Source organism: Numida meleagris, chromosome 3 (assembly GCF_002078875.1).
Source record: "Numida meleagris isolate 19003 breed g44 Domestic line chromosome 3, NumMel1.0, whole genome shotgun sequence".
Taxonomy (NCBI): domain Eukaryota; kingdom Metazoa; phylum Chordata; class Aves; order Galliformes; family Numididae; genus Numida; species Numida meleagris.
This window is the reverse complement of record NC_034411.1, coordinates 91,841,634-91,855,614: the sequence shown is the minus strand read 5'-3', so window position 1 is coordinate 91,855,614 and position 13,981 is coordinate 91,841,634. Positions and strand designations below refer to the sequence as shown.

The 13,981-nt window shown below is 35.8% G+C and overlaps 1 long non-coding RNA gene across 1 annotated transcript in view; it reads left to right on the top strand.

Moving 5' to 3' along the window:
- Positions 1–4,957, top strand: part of LOC110396679 — a 40,604-nt gene extending 35,647 nt beyond the window's left edge. Inside the window, exons 2-3 of the long non-coding RNA XR_002437165.1 lie at positions 787–819; positions 4,240–4,957. This is a non-coding gene — a long non-coding RNA (uncharacterized LOC110396679). The remainder of the gene's footprint in view (positions 1–786; positions 820–4,239) is intronic.

Here is a 13,981-nt window from a genome sequence, read left to right as displayed (position 1 = left end):
CAGAATTACCTACCAACTTGATTACAGTCCCTGTGATTTCATTTGAGTCTGTTACTTGGGTCCAAAATAACAGCTTTGTTCTGCAGCTTGATACCAACACCTGACAAAACTCAAGTTCAAGCAAAGAATGCTTAAAGTGTTTCCACTGTGTGTACACATTTGTACATTACGCAGTCAACTTCCAAATAGTGATGTATAAAGAAAATAATAACTGCACATTTAGAGACCTTCTGTTTATTATAATAAGGCTATACTTCCCTCTTTTCTATACTTGAATATTTTGTATAATATCACAACACCTTTATGTCGACTATTTGACTTATTCATTTGCCTGGAAGGACGTTGAAGTCTTTTATGAGTAAGGAATATAACAACTTTGTCACTTTTACTGTTTACTGCCTCCAATGATAAAATATTAAGAAGCTTAACCTTTTTATTTGAATGGCTGCTGTCACTGATCTACAGCTACAAATAGAAAAAAGTCACAGCAAACCCAAAAGTCCTGCTACCTGCATTCATTCGATTGGAATATGTGGAGGTGATAGTTACATAAATATAACTAGAGACATTTATAGTTCTGTTTAGAAAATTTTTTTTTTGCAAAAACTCTTTTGAATGTTATGTTGCAACTGTTAAGAAATAGATGCTGAAAATGGAATTGCATTTTTCATGCTAAATCTGAGTTCCATGAGGTTTGTTTTATTCGGATGTAGTTATGACTTCATAACTCTGCACCACACAGAGCTTAAAAACAAGAAACTATAATTTTTCTCTTTTTCTTTTCAGAGTCACAGTGTACACTCTGTGGGGAGCCTGAAGGTGAGCATATTTTCCTCTTCATATTTTTCAAAGCAACTAGTGGTGAACGCTTGACTCAAATGACACAAGAGCGAGAGATTGGAAATGGTATCTGAATGATGAGAATGAATGAAAGACATTCTTCCCTATGTTGGATGGCAAAAATGAATCGAGTTAAACTGAGTAAAGCACAGTACGTGCTCGAGGCAGGAAATATCTTAAAGGACAAATATTCCATTAGAGCAAAAATTGGAAATATTTTCTTCTTATTCTTTTGTGTGTTTGTCAAACTAATTTGGGTAAGAGACAGTGTGAAGAGACATCTAAGGACATCGCTTTGCAGATGGAAAACAAAGGGATTGGACATAAAAGGGAAATGAGAAAATGTTTTTATATTTGATATGATTTACAGAGAACAGAGAGGCTAACACTTTTTAGCAGGTGAAGCGAATAAATATTGCTTTTGAAATAAGGATAATCAAGCAATAACTGTTATGCAGTGCAAATATATGCCCAGTTGAGGATTTTTTGTGGTTGTTTTTTTTTCCTCCAAGTGACTAACCAAATGCCAAGGTGAGACCCAGAATTTACCTGAATAAACACTGCAGAATTGAGAGTATGATTTTTGAGGCAGGCCATTACTGTAGAAAATCTTTCTCTCTCTTTCTTCTTTACACACATATTGGTGCTGTTTTAAGAAAATGTCAAAAAAGTTAACCTTAGCTTCAGATGAACCATCTGGAGTCTGTCTAAGAAAAGTAGTCCAAAATAGCAAATGTAACTGCTGAAGCAAAGTATATTCTTAAAAAAAAAAAAAAAAATTATAGATTACGTGTTATTCTCAAAGAGGTTCAGCTTTATATCTTGAACAGTTTCTGAAAAACAATAAAACAATTCAAGCTTTTAACTTTCATAAATTTAGGAAGAAGAAGTTAGGCAGATGAAGTCTGGAAGCGAAGGACTTTAAGACCTTGCAGCTAGTGCTGTAACTCAGTAAATTTGTCATTCGTTATCTGCTGAAAAAATAATTGTCTTAGATGTTCTTTGGACTTTGCATTCCTTTTATAAATAGCCACTTCTTGTTTAGTTTGTTTGCACTGTATTATGTTTGATAAATTCATAATACCACAGATACATACATGGAAAGGAAAAGTAAGACGGATGTTTATTTGCCTTTTGTGAGATATACCATTCATGACAGGGTTGTTCAACTTGGACATTATACACTAGATTTGTTCTCTTTTATTGCATACTATGCCTGCTTTATAATTCTCCTTTTTTTTTGTTACCGTTCTTTCATACTTCTTCCGCATTTCCAACTTTATGGATAAGGGTGGTTTAAAAAGGGAATAAAAATAAAATAAGGCAGTAGTAAAAATATTTAACATGTATGCAACTAAAATCATATAATCAAAAGATAATGATATGTTTTGCTGCAGGAAAGGTCCTCTGGAAAATAATGCTGTTTTCACTTATATAGAGTCGAACTTTCCAAAGAATGATGTCTCTTGGATCTCCAAACTCCCTACTCAAATAGAGCATTACTGTAATGCTACTTAATAATTCTATTAATTCTCCCCTCTTCGTGGGGAGCCCTTTGCAAAGTTTTGGCAGTTAGTTCTGTAGCTCGGGAAGTAAGTTTGTTTATCTGCACACATTGCTGCACATCTGTGGGACAACTTAGAAGCATATTTTACAGAATAAAAAAATATCTGCTGTGGGAAGGAGATGTAAATTATTAAGAATAAACATTTCACATCTCAGTCATTCAAAGGTACTGCTTGTGGAATTCGTGGATCCGTAAATAAATGTGTGTGTTGCGTCCCCCTCTGCACCCAATCTAAAGAGAATGAGTTGGTCAACACTGAGGTCTCTGTTTGGGTAGCTGTCTTTAGTGTGAACTGCAAAGGCTTACGTGTTCTGCTTCAGAAATCATGGGTTTGATCTGTGCTTTTTGACAAGGATGTCAGATGCTACACCTGTCCATGTGAGTTGTTTGAAAACCAAGGAGCCTATTTTATGCCTGGAGGAAACGAAATTTGCAGAAGGCAGAGGTAGTGTTCTTGATCAATCCCATGAGTGCAGCTACTTTGGGTTGCTCCATCTTCCAGAAGTTCAAGGGTAGCAAGGATGTGTTTTCAGGCAGATGACAACTGTTTCCTTTCTGGAAGTAATCTGCATCGGGCAGGTTACATTGTCATGGTAAACACTGTGTTTGGCTACTGCTCAACTTTGAAGTGAGAAAGGCATGTTATAGACCTGTGTCTGACTTGAGTCTTTGTGACAGCCAGCGTGCCCTGTTAGAAGGTTGGTGCCGTCCCAAGATGTGACTTCCATAAATCCTCAAGCAGATGTTGTTTCTGTTCTAGCTTATGTCAGTTATTCACAGAAGTTCATGAAAGGATCATATTAATAAATATGATTTGCTATATTACCAGAACACTGAAGAAGTTAATTTTGTGGCTGTTAAGATTTCAGTAGATTGCTTTTATCTTCTCAAAGACTGTGAAAATGACAGCTTCTCTTCCAGACCTATTTTATATCCTATACAACTCCGCTAGTGATTTACTGGTTCTATTCATGGCTTGGGGTTTTTTTCTTTAGTATTTTCTGATCATTCTGTTTCTTTCCTTCTTAAAGATAAATAGGCAGTCCTGTACAATACCAGCACTTTTCGACTTCTTAATACAAAGAATCTAGAGAGGTGACTTTTTAAAACAAACTTTATCTGAATGCTGAGGTCTGGAAAATGTGGTGCTAAAGAGGACTACCGCTGCACAGAGCTGATTCTAGTTACGTGTGAGAATTAACACAAGTTCTGGTTCTGTCCAGCATTTCGATCTCAGAAAAAAATATTGATGATTCAACTCGCCTTAGGAAATCCTTTAGCTGCTGGAAGCTAGAAACTATAGTTTACTGGATTCAGGTAAAACATCATAGCGTGCTCTGCTGTTACTTAAACATTTCTGTCCTAAGACTGAGAGAAAATGGAAACATGGTTTTCTCCAAGTAGCTGCTGCTGGCAATCATGGAGGACAGTACACTGGAAACACTGGCCTTTGATCTGACCTGCTGTTGATGTTCTTATGGGCTTGTGTTCTTATCAGTTTAATTCAGTGGCTCTGTATGGGTTTTTTTTAATATGTATTTGTTGAAGAGAAAGCCTGTGTTAACTTTGCTGCAAGTATTAAGCTTTCTCTACTGTGAGTACAATGCTGATAACAATTTGCAATTTATTTAGAAACATTCTATGATGTAAATGAACTTCTCTGTGTAGAACTCCTGATGCATTATGAGAGTAACAGAATACTCAAAGCAATTAGGCAAAGACTGGGGAGTACGTAGTAGGCAGTTCAGCCTATTGTTCACCCTGTTATCTGGTATGTCTTGATCTTGCAGTGTATGTACAGACTGTAATATGCATTTTTCATTCTACTGCAGATATGATGTGGCAAATGTCCTTTCAATTCCACAGCATTTCATAGTCAAGTCTGGCTCTCCAGAAAGATACTGCTGTGCAGAAAGGATATGAGTAACAGTACTTCTGTATGTCACTGTGATCTGTGGAAACTTTAACAGCATAGAAAGAAGACTCAACTTTCGTTATGAATAGTTCAGTCAAGACCTGTAATTAAGATGACAGTTAAACAAAAAATAAAATATGAATATTTGTAAGGATTGAGATGGAGAGTACAATGCAGTATATTAAAACACCACCTATGCATGTTAGAAGTACCCCAGCCTGAAATACCAAGTTGAATCTGTACTGCCCCTGCCACCAGGAAGGAGCATAGCAAAGAGAGTAGGAGTCAGATATGTAGTAGACTCGATAAAAATATGTGAGGAGCAGTCCTACACCAATGAATGTCAAGATGGTTTGCTCTGTGTTATTTAGAGAAGATAATAATCAAAGAAAACAAAATACACCTACTGCACATTCTTGACAAATGATGCATCCCATTTTTTCCATGGGACCAGGAAAACCATACGTTCTAGTTTTTTAATACATCCTGAGTGAGTAAATATTCAAAAGCAGAACAAGTATAATGCAGAAGGGCAAATGCAGTTGTGGAATTTACTTCCATGATGTGACTTTTGTGATTGACTTAAATTAGTGCTGCATGTTTCAGTGAATAGTAAGAATATTCCTATGGATCTGGAATAGGGACAAGTCTAATTATTTTCAATAATGGTTTTATACCAAGAAAAAAAAATCTCTCTTTTCATAGATAAAGGAGATGATGCCCCTATGCATAAGTTATTGCTTCATAAACCATTGATTCATTTTTTGTTTTGATAAATTTGTAAGTGAATGCCCCGGTTGGCCTGGTTTGTTTTGGGAATCCTCGTATCCCCTCTGTTAAGGCCTAGTGTACATTTTCAAGCTAGGATGCCAACGTTATTTTGTCTATCTCTGAGAAGAAATGAGTTTGTGCAAAATTTGTACCCAAATTACAAGAATGCTAGAGAGTAGGTGACTCATTTACCCATACACAATTTTATGTCAATTAAATATGGAAGGCTTTTTAATACAGTTAAATGTTAAGGATGCAATTAAGTAATTTTTTTAAGTAAAATTTTTTGAATGTTTCATAATCAAAACAAATGGCATTGTTGAATTGTGTGCATTCACTCAGAAGATGCATGAAATATTCAGTAGAATTTAGGAAATACAAGTACTTTAACTTTTCAGTGTGAATAATTGACAGGAACAACAAAAACCTTTTTCTGGAGGAAAATATGACTTTTTAGGGTATGTACATGTAAATGTCAATACTAGAGTGGTGCATTTGCAGCAGGTACTGCCAGCTTTGGTGCCATCTGTACTCTCGGTAATTCTCGTATGTTAGAATTTGGAGGGAAATACGTCTTTTTTTTTTTTTCCTTTTATTAAAATAAATAATTCTGGACAGAGGTAGTTCAGAAAAGTATCTTAAAATTCATGATTTAGTTTAATATTGACAGTGCCACATCTATGTACTTCTGGCTACAATACAAACATTTCCCTTGGTATCTAGTGGAAAGCTTTACAAGCACGTTAATAACCCCAGAGAATTTTGCTAATCTTCATTTCGCTAATCTTAGCATTCAGTAATCTGCACTGAAAACTGGCAGTTTTACTACTGTTACCAATGACTTTCAAGAGTCCTTAACTCTTAACTTTTTTATACTTATTCTGTATTTACGACACCAATAATTATCAGTAAGAAAGCCTGAATTTTTCTGTGGAAGGAAAGTGCATTTCACAACGCATAATCCTGACATTTCCAAGGAAACAATAACACATAATAAGATCTACTTTGCCTAATTTTAATGTTGCTTATTTTTCTACTAGTGATAAAAAAAAAATTCACATTATTTTATCAAATTAGAACGAATTTCTTGTTCTGTGTGTGTACCACTAAAATAGTTATATAGATTAGTGTTTCTGCTATTGCCCTAATGACTACTTGTAATTATTATTTGTGGTGATTGACATATTTCCACTTTTATTCTGGCCATTATGAAAGATTTTACTGAAATACAGAGCCAAGGACTTAAAGTGAATTTTGCTTTGATCTGTGTGCATGCCAGCTCCTTCATCTGCAGGAGCAGTCAAGCTCATATGCTGGTGTGAGCTTCTTTGCTAACATTTTAATAATGGGTCCTGGTAAAATCCCTGATGGTATGAAACTTCCTCCTGATCACAGTATGGCTAATATGTCTACCTCTTTATGCTTTTTAGCACTACTCTCAAAGCAGAGTGCTTTGACTTTTCAGCTTCGTGGAAACCTTTTCAAATTGCGTAGAAATATATTGCTACCATTCTGCATTGTGCAGCGTGTAGATATTGAATATTTTTTTACATTTACAGCATAAGAAAATATGCACATTACACTAGACACTTTTTACAATAAAATCTGCAAAATCTGGAGAATGCGTGATTCTAAATATTTTTAAATCTCTCAATAGGCTAATGTGTCAGATTTTACTCATTAGTTTCCTTACGATAACAAGGTGTGGTATATTCACAGTATGTATTATTGTTGTGTGTCATGATTGTTAGGAAGTAGTTTCAGTATGGTTTTATTCAAACACTATTGAGAAACATAATGCTATTGTATTTTCAAGTCTGCACTTGAGCAGACAGCAAAAGTTGTTTATAGTGCATCTGCTACAGAGTTAGTTGCAAAGAAAGCATGCAATGATTGATTACACTTGAAGTATTTGAAGATTCCAGTGTGAACGCTTCTAAATGGTATAGTTTATATTCATATAGTTTGCAAACTTTTAAGGTTATATATGGCATTAGTAATACAAACATTTGTCAACAACAAGGAATAAATTTGCACATTTTATTTGCTTGTTCTGAAGTCAGGAATGAGATATTTAAAGGAATAGAGCCTGTGTAAGCCAGATGTGAGATAGATGGTCTCTCTTTTTATGCGTTTGCTTTATGGAACATCTTGTGGTAAAAGAGAAAGGTTCTCAGGTTTCTTTAAAAAAAAAAAAAAGTAACACAAATTTTCTTTAAAAAATGTTTTCCAGGCCTTTATTTGTCTCTTGTTTTCAGAATAAATTAAACTAATTTCTCAGTGGTTTCTCCTCCTCATATGTATTTGAAACAGCTGCACTCAGAACAGCATTGTTGTCCTCGTTTTTTTATCTACTGTTTCACTCTCCTGGGTTGTGCAAACTAAAGAAAGCTGATTTAATTTGGACAAATATGATGTAATCCCAAATGCGGACAGTTTTATTCCTACATTCATTTTACATTGTTGTGATTAAAAACCACAACAAAAACAAACATGAGAATCATCTCATCTTTCCTGCTCCAATGTGAATGAGTAAATGGAAAGCTCATTTGATGTATGTGTGGGAAGAGCTGGTCTTGAAGCTCATAGTCACTGCGCACTTAAGGTTGCATGCAGCTTTAGTAACATGAATATTCCCTCTGACAACAGCTGCACATTATTTAGTCCTATAGAGGTCAGCATTCAGGCATTTGCTGGAGTAGGAACCAATAAAAGCAAGGCCAGTGCAGCCTTAAAGATGCTGGTGTTTTAAATCAACTTTGGAATAGAATTCTGTATGTTTATGGAGACACATTTCTTTTCATTGTTTTATTTTGCTAGCTGTTCAGTCTGTTTTTATACTGAATGGCATATCCTGTTTTGAGTGTTCGTTGGTATTTGTCAGATGTGCCTGCTGTTATGTTAATTTCTTCAGTACCATGTTTCTCTTAAGAAGTTGTTTTGGAGTGATGATGTATCATAAATAAGAACGTTTATCTCGTAGAGTGTGAATAGTCTGCACTTGAAGATGGTCTTCCTCCCCTGTGCTTAAGGATAGATTGCAAGAGTTGACATTCCCTGGCTCTGTGCCTTAGTCCCAAGCTCAGATGGGCAGTCTTCAGACAGCTGTTCAGTAAGGAAAGCTAGCCCTGCCTTAGCCTGCAGCTCAGATTGGAGAAGTTGTGCTGCAGTGGAATTGTCAATATATTTACTGCCTTCTAGTAAAAGGTGAAGCTAACTCTAGCAGTTGAACATGAGGGAAGTGCAAAAAGTGCTGTATAGAATCATGGGATCTTCTGTATGCAAGAGAAGTTACAATTAGATGTAAAAACATGAAACAATCAATTGCCATAAGGTTTGAGGAGTACACATGTAACAGAAAGGAAAGAAATGCTTTCTTCCTACCACCAGGCACCGTGACCTTCAAGGCAATATTTCCAATCCATCTTTTGAACCCATACCCAAGTAAATTATGCAGTTTTTATTGCACCCATGTATGCATTTCATTCTGACAGAACAGATCGTGAATGATTTTTTTACTTTGATTCTGGATCATCAATCTGCAAAGTTAAGGAACAGTGTGCTAGAAGGAATTCTTTCCCTAAGCCAAAAACTGCATTAATTTAAATGAGACTTCCATGCAGAAGGAATGCTGACTTGTAGAGTGTGTTTGCATAAATCTTAGATAACTTCTGGCAATGTTCGCCTCAGTGATGTATGAAAATCCTGAGTTCTTATCCTGTGCAGAGCTACAACTGATATTAGTGGAAGTATTATGTAGAAAAAGAGCAAGGGCTTTCACAGCAAAGAGCTTCAAGCAGAATGACTTAGACTTCTCTACTTGCTGATTATTTTCCATCAGCTTTCATCACACATTTAGTCACTGGAATGGTCACACACCTTATAAAATATTAAAGCCAACATTTGTCTGTAATAATATGTGACAAAAAATAGCTTTGGTTATGTAGCTGGAAATCCCTTTTTTTTGTATCTGCTGATGGAGTCTCCATGAAAACGATGAATTATGTGGAGGCAACAGCTGTTTTAATAACAACTAGCTTCTGCAGTTGAATGTTAGGCAATCTCTTCAGTATTTGTCTCTAAGAAATATTTCTGAAAAATCTGGATATGTTATTGTTCCAGTTTCTTAAAAACTTGCTTTCTAGTTGCATCAAGAGGCATCTCCTCAAGGAGCTCCTATGCCCGTGCTGGTTTTGCAGTTTTAACTCTGCACAACAGAACTGAAACTCGAGTCAGTGAGGATTCTTTTCCCTCAGTGGTAAAATTCAGGAGTCACTTTTTTCACTTCTTAGAATGGACTTATTTTTTAATTAGAAACTTTGAGTGTTGCACTCAGTTTCACTAATATCCATTGTCAGCTTCCTTTATGAGATAGACAAATTATTAAAACTTGGAAATCATTTCACTTTCAGAATATGGAGAGGTAGTAAGCTCTCGAGGTGTTTTTTTTTTAAATGCTACATTTCTAATATGTCATTGTATTCTTTGCCTGTCAAGTATAACATGTCATTTTCCTTTCTGAGAACAGAACATCTCTGTTTGCAAATCAGATTTCATTCTGAAAAGAAACTTCTTAAAGTGCTTTTCAACTAACGTAAGAGTTAGTGTTGAGGTCGTTCCATCTCAGCAGTTTTTGACGTGCTTTAACAAAAGAATCCAAAAATCACAATGGAACAACGTTCCTGAAGTAGATTATTGCAAATCATGGATTTCATGATCTGAAGTAAGGCTCTAAATTGTTGTCTTCAGATTTTCTGTGTGGTCATGAACTGCAATATAAAGATTTTACTTTTACCTTTTCCTCAGTACTTTTCAGCTCATCATGTTGATATAGAAGTGAATTCCCTTAGTACAAACAAAGAACATGTGTTTTATTTTTCCTTTTGATTTCCGTTGTCTTTATTGCATACAATTGCTTTAAAAACAGTTTTGTGCTAGAGATGCAGATTTTCACTTTCCTGGCACTGGTGAAGCAGCTGATTAAGTAATTGTTTAAGCACTTCAATATTTGTCTTGTACCACAGAAACAGCACAGAGAAGCTGGAGGATGTTCCTGAAGCTAAGCCAAAATATGCTACTTTTTTTGGCCTATGCTAACATGCTAGGCACTTTAAAATCAAGGAAAGCCCATGCAGTTCAAACACTACCCTTTTCTTCTGTTAGCTAAAACTTATCCTTGCTTCCATAAGGTTTATGTGTCTGTTATGTTTCCTAGCTAGCCAGCTGCTGAGAATTTAAACCCAGCCTGGGAGAGGATTTCTTGGAATGATTTATGTCATATTGTAAAAAACACTCATAGAAAAGAACATGTTATTACTATTTCTTTTATTAGAATTTCTTTAAGGGCCCCTATTTGTAACTTCAGAATTCTGCTTGATACCAGAGGTACTCTGTTTGGTCTGAAAGCGAGCTCTGCTTTAAATATGGGACTTGCTTATAGTTGGTATTTCTGAGCATCTCCATGCTGATCTAAAATCTAAAAACGATAAGAGAAGAAATTCTTTATACAGACCAGGAGATATTTCCCAGGGTAAACTCAGTTTTCAAGTCTGCATTGGTAAATAAGCAACATCAAAAGTGACTGATGGAGGACTTCAGGTAATGAAGGGGTCAAATTCAGTTTAACAAAGGCATTGCCACTATTGTGGAATAGAAGTGAGGTTTTAGATGATAGGACTTACAGCAGAGCAGAATCATGGAAGAAAAGAACCTCTGAAGTGTCACCAAAGAATACTCAAGAGCAGCAAGGAATGATAAAAGGGAAAGTCTACCTGTGTTGTATTTCATATGACACTATGTCAGATGTGTTTTCCTTGCACTGGATTGTGACTTATGTCACCATAAGCTAAAATTGATTTATATGCAGTCCTTGAATCTTCATACACCTTATATATCTGCTAGCATTCAATGTCTTTAGCCTGAAAGGTGAACAGTAAACTCCGATTTCCCATAATCTGAGGAGAAAAGAGCATGATCTCCAGAAACCACACAGCAGAGATTCACATTCTCATTTTGCGAAGTAGTGGGAGACAGACTTTGGATGGTGATTAAATACACCCATTTCTCTTACCGGAGAAAACAGATACAGGAGTATCTAGCAGAAGATCTCGGCTATCGTTATGTGAAAGAGGTAACGGAAGAAGGGCCAAGGCTGATTCCATCATTGGAATTCTTGCTCTATTCTGTTGATGCATTTTTTTTTTTCAGTCCTCCAATGGATGGCATATTAAACACCCACAGTGAACTTGCCTCACATTAGCATTTTAATACAGCCATAGAAAAATCACACACAATCTGCTCAGCTACATACGCACCTTTTGGCCATAATTACTTCACAGTAGCAAGCTTGGGATTTGATGTAGGGTGAATGACAAGGCATCAAAATTAACACAATGGATTTGCTTGAAATGGGAACTTTGCAGTGAGTTTCTTCTACAAGACAAGTGGGGCTGAAAACTTTGTGTGTGCATCTGTGTTGTATTTTCAACATTATCCTTCAGAAAGATCAAGATTTGAAGACATATTATGACTTTTTCAAGATCTTGGTTACTGTGTAGTAGGTTTTAACTAGACATTGACAAATGAGTCATTCTGACTCCCAGGGGAAAGAAGAAGGCAATTTGTTACTGTCTCCAAGAATGATGGAGATAACAGGCAGAATTGGAGGACAACACAAAGTGGGACACTAACAAACGCAGAAACAAAATACTGTTTAATTAGCTGCTATCCCAGCTGGCATATTACAAAGTCTTGTGATCAAAGTACACTTACTGTTACTGTTCGTAGTAGTAACCAGAATTTTGTAGAAAACCTAAATTATGTCTGTAATTAAAAATGAGAATATCCATTAACACCTGAAGAGTTATATTTTCCATTTAGCAGTCTAAAAGTACAAACTCTAGAGACATATATTTATAATTAAAAAGTGATGGTGAAGTTTCGTATTGTGTTTTCGGATACTGCTGATCCATTATCAAATATATCATAACATTGTATCTGAAGAAAATTACAGTCACTCCTACAACATGTTCAGTACTTCTGTTTTGTCGGTCCAAAATAAACCTTTTTCCAGAGAATTAAATGGTTCCAACAGAGAACCAAAAAAAAAAAACCCATAGATATCAACACTTGGAAGACTTCTAAAATTTAAAAGCTATGTTATTAAACATTGCAATTAAACATTGCAATTTATTACTGAAAAATATGTAGGAATCCCAAACAAAGGATATTTTGTGGGTTTTTTTTAGCCTGATTTACTAACAAGGGTTCTTTTAGAAAATAGTTGGTTTTTTTTGGTTGGTTGGTTTTTGTTTTTTTTTATTTAGTAAAAAGTCGATGTCCCATTTTAAGCTCTTACTAATTGACAGTGATAGCATAACACAGGGCTGTGCCATTCGCTAGACTAAGAATGTGACAATAGAAGACTGAGGCTGAACACATATAGCTAGTTTAAAATACCTTACACATATGCTTTGGTCAGGATGTTTGGGCTGGTTTTGTAGTGGTTAGCTGGTTATTAAACTATAAATTTCAAATATCTAAAATGTTTTGGTTGATTTCATAGAGATCTGCTTAATAAACTGTATGACCCAAAAATTGATCAAATGTACAGAGAAGTGGAAGTGACACTATTTAGTAGAAGCAACACTTCAACATAATTTGAAGAAATGAATGAGAATTGTTTTCACACTAAAATGTGGGACGCAGCAGGGCAATTCCATGAAGTGCCAGGATCTTCCTCTATTACTGGCTTAGAAATAGATAAATGCATTGTAATATTCACAGCTTTGATGTTCTCTTCAACTCACCATCTCCTTATGGAACATTTTTCACTCTGTGGTAAACATCTCTCCTGTTTCACTGTGAATTTACAGCACTACATTGCCACACCATTCTTCTTTCTGTTTCTTTGCAGCATAATGTATCATACTCTATCTACTGTTAGTATATGCACAGTAGATGATTTTGTTTCTTGTTTGGGTAGGCAATACATTCATTAATAAATGCTGCATAATTTATTGGAGAAGTAATATGCAGAGATAAGTTAAGCTTCCTAGCAGTACTGAGCTTTTGCCAAGCTGCTTCTACTGGCCAATGTTACCAGTGAAATAAAATTGATAACAGCATCTCTCCCCACTCATGGGAAGTAACTGTAAATAATCCTAATTTTAAATTGATGAACCAACACTTTAGGTTGAACTTCATTTTGAGAGAAAAGGTCAGTCTTGTGGAAAAGAAAACTTTTCACAGAAATGTAAGAATGCAGGTGACTGTGTGCTTACCAGTGTTTGGTGAAAAAAGTGCTCTCAGTAGCTGATTGACAAATTTGCCTTCAGAAGTGAGACACTCTGCAGTCCCTACTCTGCTTAACAAGGAACGTGTGATGCTGCAGATATACGTACAAAAACTCAACTTCTCTCCTCCAGAAACTGCCAGTACAATTTTGCATCCAAATGTCTTGTGCCATTTTTGTATGTATGAAGAAGACAGTTTCAGATAGTTGTGGATGCCCCCCTTCCTGGAAGCATTCAAGGCCAGGCTGGATGGGGTTTTGAGCAACCTGGTCTAGAGGGAGGTGTCCCTGCCTATAGTGGGGGGGGTTGGAACTAGATGGTCTTAAAGGTCCCTTCCAACCCAAATCATTCTATGATTCTATGACTCTGAAGCTGAGAGCCCACCTTCCAGATGAATGCTCTGCTCTGGATTAATGCCTCATGTAGAATAGGTATCTTCTAGGACTGCCCTAAACAGTGAAGTATATCATCATTCTTTCAAGACAGTTGATGGTTGTTTATCCACAACCAGTCAAGAAAGATAGGTAAACACGTTAACTAAAAATGGTTAAAAACTCAGTCAATTTCTTGTGATTCCATTTGTAAGGAATAAAA